General features: G+C 44.3%; 1 protein-coding gene across 3 annotated transcripts in view; it reads left to right on the top strand.

The window, feature by feature from the left end:
* The window catches only part of MICAL3 (microtubule associated monooxygenase, calponin and LIM domain containing 3), a 205,268-nt gene that overhangs the window by 13,558 nt on the left and 171,909 nt on the right, over positions 1–19,801 (top strand). Inside the window, exon 2 of one of the 3 annotated variants that reach the window (XM_081926663.1) lies at positions 2,393–2,775. The gene's annotated coding sequence lies outside the window, so the exon portion shown is untranslated. Of the gene's footprint in view, positions 1–2,392; positions 2,776–17,758; positions 18,110–19,801 lie in introns of those variants that run through there. The other 2 variants (XM_081926665.1, XM_081926664.1) reach the window with 2 other exon arrangements.

The raw sequence follows: 19,801 nt of genomic DNA, 5'->3' as shown, positions 1-19,801 counted from the left end.
TTGAAGAAGATTGGAAGAAATTCAAGATTTACCTACAGAAATATTGTGATTTAGTGGAATATTAAGAAGGATGCTTGGTTATAAACAATTGGCCATCATTAAATTGGATCAGAATTTGATGATAAGAGAGATTAAGAGAAACAAAATTTGTAGGAGAACTATTATATTGTATTTAAATATGTGGTTATAAAATTGAAAATAAGATGATAATTTGCTTGATAAAAATTCATTAATGATGTAAGTGGGAGCGGGAGATGTGAGGAAGCCCAAAGATGTTATGAAATCTTGTAAAAACAAAGTAACGCTGTTTAATATTTCTGTATTTCTTTTATTAAAAACTCCAATAAATATTTACAAAAATAAATAAATAAATAAATAAATAAATAAATAAATAAAAAGCTCCCCTTTCCTGCTGATTGGGCAACTCTAGGACACTGAAGACAGGGTCCTTGCTGCAGAAATAGTAATGGGCCACTATACCTCTGGCTCTCTCTTCCACTGAGCTATGAGCTTTACAAATTGAGCTGTGCTGAGCCTTTACCCTGATTTAGATTAAGTCCCCAGCATTTCATTTTCTCCACGTGGGCAGAAGCTGAGGAAGCAGCAGAAGACTTGAGGAAGCAAGAAATATATATATATATTTGGAAGCACCCCTGCTTTTCTGCTCTGTGGCTGCAAAGACATCTATATATGCACACACATTTTCTCTCTGCTGCTGGCAAAGAGCCAGCCGCTTCAGTGATGCTTTTGCTCCTTCAGCCACCACAACCTTTTGCTTGGGAAATCGTGCTGATGAGGCAGTTGATGAGAATGTTGCCGGCCATTAGCGGCTGTCACTTTTATGTCCTCCTTTGTGAGTGACGGGGCAGATGAGGCCTCTTGATCCCATTAGCCACCTCCGCAAGGTCCTTGGGACTGCTAAGGAGCTGTCGCTGCCAAGAAAACATCCACAGAGTGGTGGTTCATGTGGGAGGGAGCCACAGGCACCAGCCACCTGCTGAGAACCCTGAGCATTTCTGGAGGCCCAAAGTGGTTCTAGGGACCATTGCAGAGCAACAACCCCATGCTTGCCACTGCATGTACCACAAACAGAGCCACAAGCAACCTTGGCTCTCCAATTAGTGTACATGTATGTGATCATGCGTACTTCCAAACACCTGTGGGTTTTTTTAATGATGTTATGAGTTTGGCTCGCCATAATCTCTACATTCAGAATCTGAGCAAACTCATACATTTATGAAGTAAGCAAAGTTTGGTTAATTAAAAAACTAAGCCAAGTGGTGTTGCTTTCAGTTTAGGACAGGGATCGGCAAGGTTTACCTCGCCTGGGCCAGTTCACTTCAGTGGAGATCCCTCCATGGGCTGGATTGCACAGGCACATGAACATGCGCGTCTGCAATTTCTGGCGTCTGCGTCGACACAATTTCTGGGGTCTGTGTCTGCGCAGACATAATTTCCAGCGTCTGAGCATGCGCAGACGCGATTTCCGGCACCACAGAAGCGAGTTGCCACACTGTGTTGGTTTAGCGCAGCTCGCGGGGACTCACCGAGGCAGCTCAGTTTGGGGGTGGCTCGTGGGCCGGTTAAATGACCCCCAGGGGCTGCTTGTGGCCCGTGGGCCTTAGGTTGCCTACCCCTGGTTTAGGATCACAATCTCAGGCAGCTTCACATAGCTAGCTGGGGATAAGCCAAGCCCTTAATGAGACGAAAGGTGTTGATGGCCCATGTAAGAGGAATCCTTGGGCCTGGGCAGACAGAGGTTGCCAAGGTGATGGTGTGAGGTGACAGGAAAAGAGTGTCTTTAGCAAGGTGTGCTGGGAACATGAAGGGGGATCAATGAGAGATGCCCCCAATCTGCCCTTTCTGTGACATACTGAGTGACATTTTGGAGTCATTTTGGATTCCGGCACCGTGCATGCATGCACAATCACATGTCTTTTGGACATGCAGCAATTGGCCATTTCCTGTACTCAGAACAGAACAGAGAAGTAAGCCTCACTTATTTCTGTGGCTTATAGCCAAGTAACTGTGCATAGGATTGCTGCCTTATATTATTAATGTGTTAATAATACAGTAGTTCCTCTGCTCTGATGGGGATCTCCTCTCGCCCAGAAATATTTAGATTTATGTTCTCAGATACCTGCAACATTCTCACAAAGAAAATGGAGAATTCGCTCAGGGTTCTGCCTGGTTTTCTGCATATCAAATGATAGTGGGTGCTCCAGAGCCTCGAAAATAGGACACCTGGTATGAGAGGGGAAAAGTAATTTCTGGGGATTCATTAAAAAAAAAAAAAGGATGTATGTCAATGCAAAGGTCTCTGGTGCCTTCCAAAAGGATGCTCAGCACATAATTTCTGTCCTACCTTTGCATCTGCGTTATTCTACCACAGGGGACCACATCTTGGTTGTCATGACAACAGTGACGGAATGGCAGCCTGCTGCATCATCGCACCATCTCCACAAGATGCTGTGGTGAGATGCTCTGGGAGAAGCTTACCAAAGGAGATGCACATCAAAAATACCGTTTCCCTTTCACCTTGATTTTCAGCATGCTTCACACCCACAAATAGAAGTGAAGGAAGGAAATGGTACCTGTAGGTTTTCACAAAAGGAACCTTTGCAGTGCTGGAGCCTGAGGACAAAAGCAGGCAACAGGGGAAATTATGGTTCTGGAGATTCACCAAGTCAGAGGTTGTTAACAATTGTGAGTGCTCTGCTTACTTGACAAGGATTTTAACCTCTGAGAAAAAGAAATAGATTTAATCACTGTTCTGTGAGTATTGACCATATCACATGTATTTTGAAGCTGAAAATGTTTAATTGTCTTGTTCCATGTGTTGGTGACCTTAGGGGGAAAATAATTGGGCATAATGCCTTTTGTTGGAGGGATTCTGTGAATACACTGTAAGGGGTGGGTCAGGGCATACAGTCAGTGTTGTAAACGGAAGCTAGAGGTCTATGCTGGAGTTAGTTTGATAATGATAATTGACACTTACTGTGCATTGTGGTTTGCAGAGTTTCATAAGTAAATGTATGTTTTTTGGAGCTTGCATACAATCCACATTTCAGCAGTGGATGAGAAAACATTAAGAAGGGAAGAGGTCTTGCAGGGACATTCACTAGTATTATGTGTGTGTATATACACACACACACACATACACACATGCATGGTGCCTTAAATACTAATTTAAACTGAGACAGGTCCCTGCCCCAAGAACTTTGCAATCTAAATTTCAAGTAAACAGGGGACAGAGAGAGAGAGACAAAGGAAGCTATAACAGGGGAAATATTATGTATACACAAATGTGGTTATGGGGCAATGCAGTCCTGTGCATGCTTATTCAGAAAAAGGTTCCATTGTGGTTAACAGGGCTTACTGTACAGTGATGCCTCGGGTTAAGTACTTAATTCGTACCGGAGTTCCGTTCTTAACCTGAAACTGTTCTTAACCTGAAGCACCACTTTAGCTAATGGGGCCTCCTGCTGCCGCTGCGCCGCCAGAGCACAATTTCTGTTCTCATCCTGAAGCAAAGTTCTTAACCTGAAGCACTATTTCTAGGTTAGCAGAGTCTGTAACCTTAGGCGTATGTAACCTGAGGCGTATGTAACCTGAAGCGTATGTAACCTGAGGTACCACTGTACTGTATAGTAAATGTGTTTAGGTTAAGGCCGTGATGCAAAACAAACTTATTAGGAGTAAGTCCTATTGGACACAGAGTAAACATGCAAATTATTGCAGTGTTGGGCTTAGTTTTCTGTATGCTGTGAGACTAAAGACCACAGCTCTCCATTCCAGGGAAAGTTCGCTTCTGGAGCCCTGATGAGAGCCCTAGGGGTTTGCAGCAGTGTGTATACCAGAGTCCAAAGTGTACTGGTGTCCACACATCCAGCCTCAACTGTATGCATTTTATTTCCTTGGTGTCCTTTGAGATCAAAGAGACTGAAGCACAAAGGGTTGCAGTTGCTTCATACCAGCATGATAATGTTACAGTGAGCCTCAAGTGACTTGTGCCTTACAGACCCAGAGATGCCAGCATGGATCCATGCCAACTGTTCCTAGGAGCAGCACGCTCAGTTCTTCTCATGTGCATATACACACACACATGCACAGAGAGAGGCATGGACTTGTAGCATGCACAGGCTCCAAAGTGATAGCACACCTGCTAAGAATTGTACCACCAGAGTTCAGTACAAAATGGGAGAGAGGTACAGGAGGGTAGGACAGGCTGGGCCTGGGGTGCTCTCCCTTCTGCGCTTAAGCAGTTGTGCCACCACCTTTTGTTCCTTTTCAACACCCCTGGGTCATCTTCACTAAATGGATAGCTTATGTACTGAATTCTCTACCAAGGATGCGGTGATGTCCCCTGGCTGATGAGATGGCTTTAAAAAGAAGTTTGACACATTGCTGGGGGATAGGTCTGTCAGTGGCTGTTAGATGCAAGAGCTAAATACATCCAGAGATAAGATGCCACTGGATACTAGTTGTTGAGAAGGGCTTGTTGCCTTCATGACATTCCTTTGGGTTCTCTGGAAGCATCTGGCTGTCCACTGTGAGAAATACGATACTGGACTTGCTAGATGGACCAATGGCCTGGCCCAGCTGTTATCACTTGATTAGGCAGGGTGGTGTTGCCCTGCCACCATCTGGAGGGCCTTCTTGTCCCTAACAGCTGTGCATGAAGGATGTTGCCCAACCCACTGGGAAGTAAAGGGAAAACACTGTGATCCAAAGCAGGATATGTCTATTTCCTGCCTGCAGTGGCTATGAAACTTGGAGCAAAGCTCATTGTGTCACATAATGTGAATTCTGAAAGACAAGAGGAGTTTTACATGTTTTATGCCTCGCATGTCTTCTTTGGAAGCAGTCTGACATGCAGGTGAGCTTTTTGACATTACATTTGTGCACTTTTTAAGGGGAAAGGTGTGCGAATAGTAAAACACAGCCAGGGCCTTCAAAGTAACGTGGGAAATATTCCAGCCCAAATAGTGTCGTGAAATGTTGTGACAGCATCTGGCAGCAGCTCTCCAGCGTAAGGCAGATTTATTCCCATCACCTGCTATCTGATCCCTTTAAACTGGAGATGCCAGGGATTGAATGCATGCAAAACAGGTGTTCTGCCAGCAAGCTGTAGTCCCTTGCTTCAGGTACAATTGCTGGCAGGTGATCATTCTAATTTTTGTGCCTTGGAAATATTTACCTGCTACAAATCAAGGCACAAGAGCAAGTCAGGTGGCTGTTTTGTGGTCAGGTGGCAATCTTCCAAACGATATTCTCCCCCCTCCCCCACACCCATATAACTCCAGAGTAGCATAGCAAAAAAGACAGGACCTTTTTCCAATGAACTTAGAATCTTAATTGTAGAAGGCGAGGAGATACAAAGAGAAGACAGAGCCAAGGGTTGACTGTGAGTGAATGAGTACAGTTATATATGCACCCATATATACATAAACATATAAACACTGAAATATTTCATTTTCTTTGTGTGGTTTCCTCCCTCAAAGAAATTGTTAATAGATGCCCTTCACCAAATTTGGTTCCAGGGTGGTTTGCAAAATATGCAGTGAAATCCTAAACGAGTTTGCTTAAAAATAAGCTGCATTGTACGAAATGGTTCTTTCTGCCTGGTATGTGTGTTTAGGGCTGCATCCCAAATATGCAGCAAAATAAAACTTTTTTTAAAAATCAGATAACGAAACAGAGATTCTCAACTCATGGATGGACCATGTTTGATCCCATGACAGCTGAAAACCTCAGTGTTTGGCACAGATGAGACCTCAGATCAGCAAGGGAAGAAGGGGGTTGGCTACCTCAACCCAGTCCATGTACAAAAGGGAAATGTATGCACATAACTCCTGTCAATGCTAATGGGAGTCACGAGATGAAATTCCCTAAGCACCAAGAGCCAAAGCCGCCCCCTCAATGTGCAAGCAGCATAAAGACGTGTCTGTGTGTGTGTTGGCACGGCTGAGGGCCTAATGTGGAAGAATAATAGACATCAGAAATGGACATGAATTATTTGTTCATCTTGCCCATCCCCATGGAAATTGCTCCAGAATTATTCTCTGCTTTCTGTTTTCGGGGAGTCCTGCCCGCTCAGTATTTAAACAAACATACATACAAAACTGATCTTTCCCCAGTCTCTTTTTAGACAGCTCAGCAAATCCAGGCAACAGATCTTCTTGCAAGCCAGTTCTTATTGAATCCAAGTCTCTTCCTGCATCATTCCCCAGCCCTGTTTGTTTTATTCATCGACTCTTGTTTCCTGCTGCTCCAACCAAGGAGCTTAGCACAATGCACAAGGGGCTATGCCATTGTCTCATCACACCATGGCTGCTAGATAGCTTAGGCTGGCACAAGGCCATCCAGAGAACTTCAGCAGTGATCAGAACTTGTGTTCCAAGACTAACACTGTATCAGTCCTATACACATTTACTTTTGCACCATTGAACTCAATGGGGCCTACTGCCGAATGGGCATGACAAGGGTTACACTGTTTTTGTAGCATAAGCTCTTGTGGACTAGAATCCCCTTCATCAGAATGCTATGTTAATTAAAGTGACCATTTGCAGCAGCATTAATTGAAATGCAGAAAAAAAAAACATGACTGTACTTTTCTAATTTTATATCTGCCGGCTGCAGATAACACTGCATGCATCTGATGAAGGGGACTGTAGTTCACAAAAGCTTATGCTGAATGTATTGGTTTTTACGATACAGCATATATTTATGCAACAAGCACAAGGCTATTTGTTATTGCTGAATATGCTTTGAGTCACACAGCTTCTATAATAAGTACAAGCAAGTACACTGTGGGACTGAGCATTCTGTTAAACATTCTTCCATTCTAAACAGAAGGAAACTGTTGTGTTCAGTTTACTAACATGTCCTTCTTCAGAAGAAGCCAGTGCCATCCAAGTTATTGCAGGCTACAATTAATATAATGTACAACCATATTCAGCAATGTGTATTGGTGGTCGGTGCACATTAGGTGTGTTACATCATTGAGTGTGCTTATTCTCCTCCATGAAATTTGGAAGTACTTACAGTTTGTGACTTCTAATTTCCAGAACCAGAAACCCTTTTCTGCAAAAAAGCAACCTTATTCAGCTTCTACAGGGATCCTGTTTATTGGCTCCTTCTTAAATGGGGTGGAGTCTTCCTAACCCCTTGGTGAGTCCCCACCCCCTTAGAGAGTAGCAGCTTGTATGGATCAATTAAAAGGGCAAAGGAAGGAGTTCCCCTCCCCTTAGGAAGTTTGAGTGAGCTAGTTTTGATAACTAAAATAGCAGGGGTTGCCTTTACTTATTTTTATGTTAGTAGTTTTAGACTTTTTCGTTTCCTGCAGGTAATGAGAATAAGAATTTGAATCCAAGTGGTAAAAAGAAAAATATATGAGAAGAGTATTTATTGCAAATCAGCATCTGTTTCACCCCAAAGGATTTGTTTCAAAGGTAGATTTCTCTTCGCTTAAAAAAAGGTAAACAAAAAAACAATGTTTGCTTTCCCTGCTTGTATTTCTGAAAGGGTGGTGGTATTATTCTGTGGTTATTGATTGTCTTGCTTGCTACTGATAACATATTTTGGCTCGGCATTGTATAATTTAGCTACAGTATCTAGGTTTTGTATCTTTAACTCGAGGTTGATTCAAGGGTTGGTATGTTTTGCTGTGGCCCTACACAGCAGTAGGGGCTAGTGGACCTGCTGCAAAGAGGCAGTGGACACACACACTGAGGAAAGAGGGGGCTATGGAGGGGGTCTTGTATTCGACCCTCCGAAACCTGGAGCTTTAGGTAGTTAAATTTTACTTTTGTTTTTGGACCGATGGTCTGTGATAAAGGATGTGTTCTTCTGTTGTTTGTTTCTCTGGCTTCTGTATGCTTTATATCCTTTAGTGCAGCTGCTGTATACATTACGTTCTCTTTCTGTCTTTCTGGTGGCAACACAACTCATCTGACCATATATTTTTTATTGCTTGCTAGAAGTTAACCTTGTGCTCTTTCAAAATGGGCAGCATTCATGCAATCTTTAATGCAGAAAGGGAGCAAGTTTGCAATCATTTCCCCCTGCCGCATTCGTTAGACAGTCAAATTGGGAATAATCTTTCCTGGCTATAACACACCAAGTATTGTTCTGCTAGTTGGATCAAAACTGCCGAGTTGCACAAAAGAAGTATTCTACACAGGACTTTAACAGTTATGCTAAGGAGTTCTCTTTCCATCATGGTGGGCTGTAAGAGAGAAGTGTTATGTGTAATAGGTTGGAGTGGGTGGGGAAAGGGAGAGTGGCTATTTGAAGGAAAGGGTAATGGGTCAAATTGAACCTCTTTTGTGTTGGGTTGAAATCTAACACAGAATTGAGATTTAATTTTTCCACACATAAGAAATTCAAAACTGTTAAAGCTAAGAAAATGTTGACCTAGAGAATAAAATGGTCTTAAATGCTAAACTGAATTTAGACCTGAAGCATTCTTGCTGCAGAAACTGGAGATATTTGATGCTGAAAATAAAATTAAAATCCAGTTCTGTTGACGTATCAGATGTGTACAGTTGTCGTGCTTTGTGTCAACTTCTCCTCTTCCTTTTTCTCTACAAAGGTAATCTTAGTCAGGGGGAATTCCTTATTGTAGTCTGGGGCATGCATCCTACAATTTAATCATTCAGTATTTTCCTGTTATTGAACATGAATTAGGGTATGATGAGTCACTGTATTTGTAACAAAGAGAGATTTATCACAGAAAGCTATTTTAAGGCCTCATTCACTTAAAAAAAAAACACAACCAACCCAGAAAAAAAGCTATGTGTCTGCCAGTTACAGAAGTATTATTCCAGGGAGACAAAATATTTAAAATATCTTTCCAGGATCATCTAATGTTGTAAAATCCATCAGGTAGTGATTGGTGCAGTCTGCTGGGCCTCTACCTAAACCTAACTAAAAAGTCTAAATCCCATTATTTGTACACACACACACACACACACACACACACACACACATTTTGGGAGTGGAGAGTACAAACTTATTCGGTTCAAAATTATGTAATTATTTTAGAGAAAGAGAGCCATTAGTCAAGAGAGCTCCCTGCCTTTAACTTAAAATCCAAAATTTGACAAAGAAGAAACAAAGGAAGGGGAAGGAAGAGTAAACAATGAAAAGCATGCAGTTATTTTAATAGCATATACTTATGCTTGGTTACAGGCTTCATGTGCTGGGACCTGGGGGGCTGTGACAACGGTTTGTTTTGCCTCTCCCTCCTAGAAAGAATACATATAAGAACTTGGTAACTAAGAATTTTCCCCATCTCCCTCCCAATCATTTTTGTTTTCCTGCAAACCTGAGTGTTTTAGCTTATTGTATTGCTTTGAACCGTATTGGTTTTTAAGATTATAGATTGCTATGTGGGTGCCTTTGCTCAGAGAAGTGACCCTCCAGTCCACAAGACAAGTAAGTGTGCAACAAGTCTGACATCCACAGTGAGAAACTGGGTCCTCCCTTAAAGAGGGCACGTATTGCAGTGAGACCTGGAAACTGACACCCTGTGTTGTGGGTGGGTACAATTGGTCAGCCACAACACCCAATTGGTAGCTGGGTGCAATCTGGACAATGGGATGTCCAAACGGTTCAAGGGACCTATTTATACCCATGCACGTAACCCAGAGCTTCCTCTTTCGGAACACCCGCCCACCTCTCCCTATTTTTAGGGCTTTGCGCTTGATCTTGCTATGCCGTCGTGTGTCACCTGTCGTTGGGACAGGGGCATGGCGGGAATTTCCCCCACTTGGCTGATTGGCTGTTGCCATTTGGGTTTCGCCTGCCCCGTATCAAATTGTCACAACTTGTAAGGTTGCGGATAGGCTCTGGTTCAGGTGATAGGGATGGGAGAACGCTCTCGCCATCCCTATGTGAATGGTATTTCATTAAAGGAATCCAGGGACTCAGTGGTTTGGTCAACCCCTGAGAGGGGGTTGTGCCCGTCCCTGAATCCAGGGGAACATTTGGGTGGCAGAGTTAGCCTGTTCCCGGCTTTCCGCTTATCCAAGTGTTCACCCTTGGCTGACCTATGCTGGAACCCTGGGTCAGCACTACATGCATGGCAGGGAGCTAGTCGAACCAGAGCCTATGCAACCATTCACTTTCTGTAATCAATAACGTTGTGGCCTAAATTCTGCCAAAAAGAAAAACTAAAATTTGAGTCAAGTGTGAATTTATTTAGGGGGAAGGTTTCTGGGTCTGAACACGCAAAAATGGGTACTAGTGATCTGTTATGGCAATGTGATGGCTTGAGATAATGGGTGGGTATGGAACAGAAAGGTTGAGGCTGGCAATTAACACGGGAAAACAAGAAAATAAAATGTTAAATTATAATAGGAATTTAGTGTTTTGGTATAGTGTGCTGTATATTTCTTCACTTTTCTGGCTTTTAAAAAATTCATCTTTTGAAGTGTAGTAGCAGTGAGAAGGCTGAGCAGTGGGGAAACAGCTTAGAATGTAGGTTTTATTCTTAATGTTCTTCTCTGTTTACTTTGGTGTGGTCCAGTCTATAGAGATGTTTCAATAGGTGTTAAGTACAAGGCCCCAATGATTCACCTCTACAGCCTTCTCCTTGTCCGTAACCAAGGGCAACCTTCATAGGCCTCTTTCATTTGGCCAGCAGCAGGGGTCAGCAAACTTTTTCAGCAGGGGGCTGGTCTACTGTCCCTCAGACCTTGTGGGGGGCTGGACAATATTTTGAAGGGAACAAAATGAACAAATTCCTATGCCCCACAAATAACCCAGAGATGCATTTTAAATAAAAGGACACATTCTACTCATGTAAAAATATGCTGATTCCCGGACCGTCCACGGGCCAGATTTAGAAGGTGATTTGGCCGGATTCGGCTCCCAGGCCTTAGCTTGCCTACCCATGGCCTACAGTTAGTCAGCTGCAGCTGGTTGTTCCTCAGAAAGAATGATAATGCCTTGGTGATAGCTTCTTCTTTCCCTTACTGTTTTAAAAATATAAAGGTGCCCTTATAGAGTTTTTAAATTAATAGATATTCCCTTATATTGGACAGTTGTCAGCAACCTATAGTGTACAGAGACATGCCTTAACATATGGCTGCTAGAGGCGGTGGCTTAAAACTCCTATGTGGAGGTTCTGTGGAATCTTAAAACTGTGTTTTTCCTAATTCCTGTTTGCCTTTATTTCTGGGTCCAGGGATGTTATACTTGTCCTTGCTTCCTTTTAATTACAAACATGGAAATTCTTAATATTTCAGTTGATACCTGGAAATAACGGGGATTTATTGTTTTGCTGAAATTTCACACATCCTCCAGAAATGTGGCATACAACATTGCATTGTCAAAGGTGCAACTCCAGTTTTTTGTTTTCTCCTTTGGTGCTACGGATTAACCTTCCTATTATTCCAGTAAAGTACCATATAGTAATTAATGTCAATATTTTCTTGGGCTTCAGAAGCTGACGATGCTGCTAACTCAGGTTTTAATTTAATTTTTTAATTTATTTATTTTTACAAATGTTGACACTTGCGCTGCGGAATTAAGAAGAGCTGCCGTGTCAAATGTGACCAGCTTCAAAAGGAAGTTTATGATAGTAGATGACAAGAGAGGGCTTTCCCAAATAACTCTGTGTTTGCCATCAAAGGATCCCTTGTTATTGCTAACACAATGATGTATTATGCTGGGTGTTTAGAATTTGACAGCAGTGCTCCCTGCCCCCCCCCCCATAGTAAGTTTGCATCACTGATGAACTTGGCTACTGTTCTTCCAATTCTGTGTATCTCTTGCTGTATGTTGTTGTTTACTGCAGTGAGACAAGTCAAGGGAGCTGAATGAGGACACCATGTTGCCAGTCCTGTTGAACTTGGCATAGGTTGCGTGGATGCAACTGCTAACAGCTTTGGTTTTAATTACATAGTTTGTGTAAAAGATTTCTTGGTGGTAGTAATATGAAGCCAGCAATGAGGGCAGTGGGTTGCTGTCCTGTCCTGTCCTTCATTGGAATTGCAAGTTCACCTTGATGGCAAAAAGCAGGCAGTGGATTATATTAATCACTCCTTGTGTTCTTACAAATTCCAGAAGAACAGCCTAGTTAGGACATTACGGGGTGCCATAATAAATCATAAGTTGTGTAGGGATTATAACATTAAGAACTATGGCAGCACATCTCAGTCTTTATGTTGTATATTTATAACATACATATACAAATGCTCTCCTCTAGTGCCCTTACTGCTCAGCAACTAGATACCTCTGGGCCAAATCCTTACCTCTTAAGGAACATCAGTGGGCCCAGTATACAGGAAGGGTCTAGTAGTTGTTTGGCAACATGGGTTGGGTTGCAGTGTACTCTGAAGAATAGTGCTGGTGGGAAACCTAATCCTCCGTCACATTCTCAAAATGACCTCTCTACAATTTTTATATTATTATTTATTATTTTCTTGATACTTTTTATCCTGCCTTTCCCACAAAGTGCTCAAAGGGCATACAGTGTCAGGCTTCGGGGAATTGGCTTCCTCCCCTGTGGCCATAAATGAGCAGATCAAACGAAAGGGAATTCTTACCAGTTAGTTTCTTTAATAAACACAGCGAAGGACAAAAAGCATCTAACCAGAATGGGGGTGCTCCCAATTAAGGTCATCCCCCTCCATTCCTTTTAATTCATGTCACTCCTATGTTTTGTAAGCTGAGTTTGTACCCTCTGCACTTTCTGTTCTGACACTTTCTGAGCTCTTCGAGACTTTGGGGAAGGGGTGGTGGTGGATACTACCCAGAGACTGTGAATCTGTTAACTCACTCTCTTCTAGTGTTTCTTCTGCTAGCTGTTCCCCATCCGGTATTTCCCAGCTTCTGCCTTCTGAACTATGCCCCTCTGCAAACCACTGTTCCAAATCTATACTGTCCTCCTGGTCCTGGGAAGATTTAGGATCAGGAGGAGGGAGTGGCTCTCACCATTCTTCCTCAGTGTAGTCCTCCTCAGCACCGTCCCTGACATACAGTGGTGCAGCAAATTGGAAGGGAGACTGCGTGTTGAGATTCCTGCATGGCAGGGGTTGGACTAGATGAACCCTGTGAGTTAGGTTAGGTTGGGATAGTGGTGGGCCCAAGGTAAACCAATGTGCTTTATGGTTGAACTGGGGATTTGGAGTTGGGTTTCCATAGGCCTAGTCCAATACCGTAACCAGTACCTCACACTGAGCTTTAGACCAAGGGTTTGTTGGTATTCGCAGGATACGAGTCTGCAGGCTTCAACAGGATGATGCAATAGTCTGCAGGCTTCAACAGGATGATGCAATACTCTGTGAAGTGCTGGGTCAGAGTGACTCAGCAGGAGTGTGATTAATGTGATTGGCTATCACCTGTTTTAAAAAGGAAAGCCTGTTCAACAGTAACTGTTGTGGTTGTGGTGGTGGTTGTGCTGTGGTGTGGTGGTGCTGTGGTGGAGAGTATTTGTTTGCCTTAAGGAGCAGGTACTCTGTATGGACTGTTTTTGTAAATACCTGTATATAGCTCACATTAAAAAGACTGCACTGGAAAAACCTGGGACTCTGAGCGTTTCTGCTAAAAGCGCCGCGAGGAATTCGCGACAGGGTTCCCATTTGAGCTGGTTCAAAATTACTGAAACCCACCAAAATAGTGGTATGGTGCCAAAGCGAGTCACAAAACAATGGCAGTTTTTCACAATCATCTGGCAGTTAATTAAGCTCATAGTCTACTAATTAACTTGCCTTCCTTTGGAAGTTACAAAATTCTTTGCTGTAGGGTTTTCCTTGTGACAAAGAGTTCCAAAGCTCTGTGACTCATGCTAAGTACAGGCACTTATTGTAGAGAAAGGTGGGGAACTGCTGACTCACAGGCCAGACTTGGCCCACTAGGCATTGTCACTTGGCTTGCAAAGCTGTTTGGGGAAAGCCACACTCGTCCCGATGTCAGACATGATGTCAGGTGTTGACAGGTAGGAGCAGAGCTCCAAAGAAACAATCAGAGGCTTAAAGTGAGTGGCTGACTTTTCCTTTGTTATTAATTAATTATATTTCCTTCAATACTTTCTCTGGCACTTTCCCCTGAGACCTACCTCCCTTCTTCCAAACCCCTGCCCACTTTTGTTCAGCAACCAAGGAGTTGCTGGTAAGGGCACTGGTCCAACCAAAAAGCTATGGCAGGGCTTGGGACAGGCAAGTGAGGTGTATATGTGAAGCCCTTGAAAAATGGGGGTGCGACATTTCCCCCCAGGCTTTCGCATCTCTAGTGAGGAGGCCCTGGGCAGGCTGTGGCACGATGTCCATCTGAAAGTGGCACAAGCCTCACCAGTGGGTCCTAGCTCACTATTTGAGAAAACAGCCTTAGACCATTCTTACTGAGATGCAACATTACATGGGCTTCACTGATAGATTGGGTTAAAGATATTAGATTTTGTTCTGTGAGAAGGGAATGCAGGGTGGAAATGTGCACCATATTTTATTGTAGTTTTGGTCAGGGCCTCCCTTGTACTACAATGCAACGTCACAGTATCTATGGAAATTCAAACAAAATGTTGATGTGAATAATCCAGCCGTAGGATTAAAACCAGAGAATAAAGTCCTCTTCAAAGAGCTTGACTGAAGTGTAAGGTTCCTCTAGACTTTAATTGTCAGCTTCAGGCTGACATTTGCTGTGGTTTCTTATTCCTCTAGTGGGAATTGCTTTGGCCATTATTAGCACTTTATTATGATTGCTGATAGGCTGGGGAGGAGGGTGGGCATGTTGGAACAAAGCCCTGCTTCCATAGCTGTGGCAGTACAAAGCTTGCATCTCTCATTCAGTAATGCGAGCATCTGCTTTTGAAAGCATTATTAATTTTTTATTTGGTCTCCCCCCCGCCCCCATATGTGATTTCCATCTTTTTTCTCCAGCGCTAGTCTTTTAAACAATCTGGCATTTCACAGCAGGGGGTCAAGAACTTGAAGGCTAACCCCCTTAATCCTGGGATTAATTACACAATTATGCAGCAGTCTAGTCACAAACGACTTAAACTGGAGTATAGTAGGAGTTAAGCTAATTTAGTACCACTCTGAGAAAGAATTGAAGCACTGGTCTAGAAATCACAATTGTGCTTAAAGGCTGCTGGTGGCATCCTCTGGGTGATTGCTTTGTGTAAAGACTGTAATATGCAGAATAGCTTGCCATGACTGTGTGGAAAATATCTGTACCCCTATGACCAATAGGACCTTCTGTTGGTGTCATTAGATTGCCCATGCAATGTAAACAACTCATATGGCAAGACACTCTACTTACAATGGCTGTGACACAACAAGAGGAGATATGACCACATGCAGGGTCCCCTCCTTGCCATGGCTTCCATGTGTCTGTTCTAGAATATATAGACTTGCCATAGAAGGTGTGAGAGAGAAATAAGACACCTGTTTTAATTCCCACTCTGGGAAAACAAGATTTTAAATGTTATTTCTTGATTTCATTTTTAAACCACCCCTCATCAAGCAAGTGATCCTAGTACAGGATGCATCAAATACAAAATCAAACTAACAATGCAACAAGTCCAGTAAACACATTAAAAGCAGTGGGCACAAGTACTCCTCTTGCTTAATTCAAAAGTCCGTTTCCTAGCATGCTAAGAATCCACACAATTAAAAAACTGGCTAAAGAGATAAAGTTTTAATTGGCACTAAAAGCCCTCCAATGCTGTGCTCTAGATTTTCCTCTTTATTCCCCCACCTGAAATGTTCAATTTACTGTTCCTTTAGTCCAGCAGACTTTCAGTTTTCTGAAGGGTTAAGAAACATTAAGTGGTGCATTTAAAAAAATTAACTTTAAGGTACAGGTTTATTTTTTGTTACAAATATTAACAACATTGGATTCCAAAGGAGTCACAGCTGTAGCTCTGAAAGATGTACCTCCACTTCAGCTAATTGCAGCTCCCCTTTCTCTTCTGTTTCTCTGTCTACCCTGACTAGCTAGAGAGCATGCCAGTTAGGTACCAGGCTAAGTTCTGGTGTATAAAGCCCTATATAGCCTGGAATACTAGGATGCCTGAAACTTAAAAAGAGGTCCATTCTACACAATGTAGGAATCAAGCCTTGTGGCACCTACTCTTGAGAATTGCTTCACCTTGAATGTTAGACAAGATGCCATCTCTGTTTCTGGAACAAGCCTTTTAAGTTGAGATCTTTCCTGGTCTACATCTGTACTGTATTGCAATTGTTTCTAAGAATGCTTTAATTGTTTTGTCACTTGTTGTTTGCTGCCCTGGGTATTTTGGGAGGAAGTATAACTAACTAACCAACCAACCTTCCAAATGTGGCATTGCATACCACAGGATGTAGAGGAGTTCCCAACTATCAAGGCACGTTACTGCACTTTGGAAAAATCTCTAGTACAGTAGTCCTAATCAGTTCAGTTCCTCTCATAACACTATTTTAATGCTTTAGCTGTGTCAAGCACATATATTGGCAGCTGCCTGAGGCTGTCACCTCACCTTACCTCATGGGTTTGCCAACCCTGTTAACTAGTGTACCATATCTGCGCTTTTCGCATGGAACTCTTCAGATTTTTTTTTTTCGGGGGAGGCATCTAACACAGAATGATCAACCCCTGCAAAACTACATTTCCCATAGTCCCCTGGAGAAAGAAAGCTGACTTCTAGGTTTGTTTTTCCTGTAACACCTCTGTGGAAACGAGCTGCTTGCAAGTTACCACAGTAAGGCAGCAGTCCTATGCTTCTTGAGGAGTAAACTTCTTTGGGATTTGCTTTTGAATGTGTGCAAGAGGAACTAATGCGTAAACGGGGGGGGGGGGGTTTAAGCGAGAGCGAGACTCTTCAGCTGTTTTGTATACTGTATTGAGAACTCTTTCAAAGCCGTGTTAGTCTGCAGCAGCAGTCAACAGGAGTCTTACGGCACATGAAAGACTGTCAGAGTTATTGTAACGTAGGCTTTGGCGAATAACGCTTCATGTACAGTATCTGATTAAGCGGCTTCTAGTGCACGCGAGCTTATGGTAGAATAAAGCTGCAATCCCATTCACACTAAAACTTGATGGAACTCGAACCCAGGGAACTCAGGGCTTTGCTTCTGAAAAGACCGGTATAGCATTGCACCCTGGAAACATTTAGCTTTCGAAGTGCTACAACATTCTCTCTTTCTCTCTGTGTGTATATATATGTTTTGACCCTAATTTCTAACGCCCCCCCCCGAAGCGCAGTGGTTCAAGGGCACTGCGTATATTCGAAAAGCCTTCCTTAAACTTTTAGCCGTTCCTGATACAAAGCGCCCAACGGCTCTCGCAAGCAGAGCCGTTGCCGGCGCAATAATCCCGAGCCCGCTTCCTACAGCCGCCGCCTCTCCTACTCCCTCTTGTGCTTTTTTGGCTGGTGTTGCTGTACTGTATTGAAATGGCATTGCAAATTATTGGATAGCTGGAGGTCAAGGTTGCTCTCTTCCCACGTAAGAGGCTGTGACGTGAACAGGGCGTGTGCTGCTTTCTCTCTCCTTCTTTCTCCCTCTCCCCCCTTTTCTCTCCTCTCCTCCTTTCCTTGGGACTCCTCCAGACACCTGAACCGCCCTCCGCCGTTAGCCTCTGCCGCTTTAAATGCATTGCGCCTTGGCCCTGCTGCAGTCCCTTGAGCGGCTTCCCATTGGCCGCTTTGCTTCGCGTCTCCGCGCGGCGGCCAACCGCCGCCTTTGCTTTTTGTATCACAATTCGGACCGCACCACCGCCTCTCCCGGCGGAGGGGTGTGCGAGCGGACGCGACCAACCCCGGGACGCCGCTCCCTGTCCCCATTGGCCGCCGTTGGCTAATTCCCGCTCCATAAACCTCGGAGCGGAGCGGCGCGCGTGCTTCTTTAAGAAGCGGGGAGGACGAGCTGGCCCCGTCCGCGTCCCTCGTGCCCAGCAGCAGCAGCAGCAGCGGGCAACGGCTGCCAAGGTGTGTGCGAGCCTGTCGCTGTTCCTTCCCTCGCCTGCCCGGCGAGGAGAGAGCCTGGAGCGCGTGCAACGCGGAGCGCAGCCGGCCGGAGACCAGAAGCCCCACGGAACCGGGCGACGGTGCAGCGGGGCTTGGCTTAACGCGCGCTGCGCGAACTTCTTCTTCCCGCAGCAAGCGGGCACCGGTCATGAGCAAGTACGGGAGGCTGCAATGCACCGGCCGGAGGGAAGGAGGGGGGGTAGATCGTTTTCCCGCGGCTGGATTCCAGCTCCAGGGTTGAGGATCGGGGCTGGCGGAATAGTGGGGAGGGGTCTCTGCCGGGCTGGCTGTCGCTTTTTCTGCACCGAAGTCCCAGGGATCGAGGGCTTTAGTGGGGTGGCCTGTTCCTCCATTGTTGGGGAAGGTGATGCCTTTGGGAAGGGTGTTTTCTGCATGAAGGTTTCTGGTCCTGCTGGCTGCAGAAGAGCGTGGTTGCCGCTCTTTTTTTAAGGGAGGGTACGCGGAGGCGGTTTATTGGGGTTCCTTTTTTACAAAAGAAAGAAATGGGAGCCAGGAATCCTCTTCTCCCCACAACCTTAGATAATAGCAGGAGGAGCGCCCTCCTCAGTTCTGCTCAGAGCAGAGAGCTTCCCTGCTGTGATGTGTGTTGCTGCGGGTAAAGGGGGGGGGGGAGGAGTGGGGTTTTAGGACGTTCGTGCATTCTCTATTATGAAAACATTCCTCCGCTCTCTGCATTAATTAATGCAAAAAAAACCCCACCCGCAGTCTTTTGGGATTCCCTACGTATGCGATCAATAAAAGTGGACCGGAAACCTCTGCTTCACACACAGAGTATCGGAGACAAGCCAATCCTTTCCGTAGCGTCGTGATAGTATTGCGTATCACTGGTAGCTGGCAGATAAAGGGTAACAGATCTGCATTAACACCGCGGCAAAACATGTGTCTGATTGCTCTGCCTAAAGCGCAACGGCAAAGTCGAAGCCCTGATCTAGGCACGTCTCCAAGCGTATCCTGTGTTTGAGGATTGTGTGGGATAAGATGCATATGCAGAAATTCTCAGCCTTTTGTGCCTGACTGCTTTCCATATACTGGCATTCACCAGCATGGGAAGGGCTCTGATGTACTTAGTAAGGAGTGTTGGATTTCTAAAATGAGCCAGCTTTAAGCTTGCCAGATTGTTGCACTTCTTCTCTGCAAAAGCTCTAAATCTGGGTTTTGCAGAGGCTGGTTATGGGATACTCTGCCTGTCTTCAAAGGCAGTTTCAATCTCTGTTACTTACTATACCTTCTTTGTGGATGAACCTTGGGGTCGGGTGCAGCAGAACTTTCCTGGGCAATGAACTCTTCTTGAAACTGAACCCTAATATTTGGCCGTCCAGGCTTGGAGGGACAGGATTAGGCCATTTAGTGGTCTCAAGGGCAGATTGGTCTTGAAAAAATCCTGTTCAAGCGAGCTCTTTGTTTGAGAGATTTGACAGAGGTGCAGAGTTTTGAAACAGGGCCCTATGTTATTGGTGAAGAGCTTCGTCTGGTACCAAGGGGATGTTATTCAGCAAGAGTAACCCTTTGTTATTTTATCTGTGCAAAATGTGCGAACATTTCTAAAGTCCCAAAGGCTGCAGAAAACCCTTGTCGGTTACTTGTGTGGATAATGCCAAGGTGTACAGTATTTGAATGGGAGAAAATAATCACTTGTAGACCACATATCAGCCACAGCATAGTGGAAGATGTGTTTGGAGAAGATTACGGTAATCTCCCCCCCCCCCCCGAAAAAGTTCTATGTGTGCCTTTTACTTGGGAGCACAGCAAGTCAGAGAAGAAGGGAAGCAGATTTTTAGAACTGGAAAGAGGTAGCAGGCAAGCTTTTTGTAACTTGTGCGTGAATTT

This window comes from Podarcis melisellensis (assembly GCF_964234715.1).
Source record: "Podarcis melisellensis genome assembly, chromosome: 10".
NCBI lineage: Eukaryota > Metazoa > Chordata > Lepidosauria > Squamata > Lacertidae > Podarcis > Podarcis melisellensis.
This window is presented reverse-complemented; position numbering and strand designations above follow the sequence as displayed.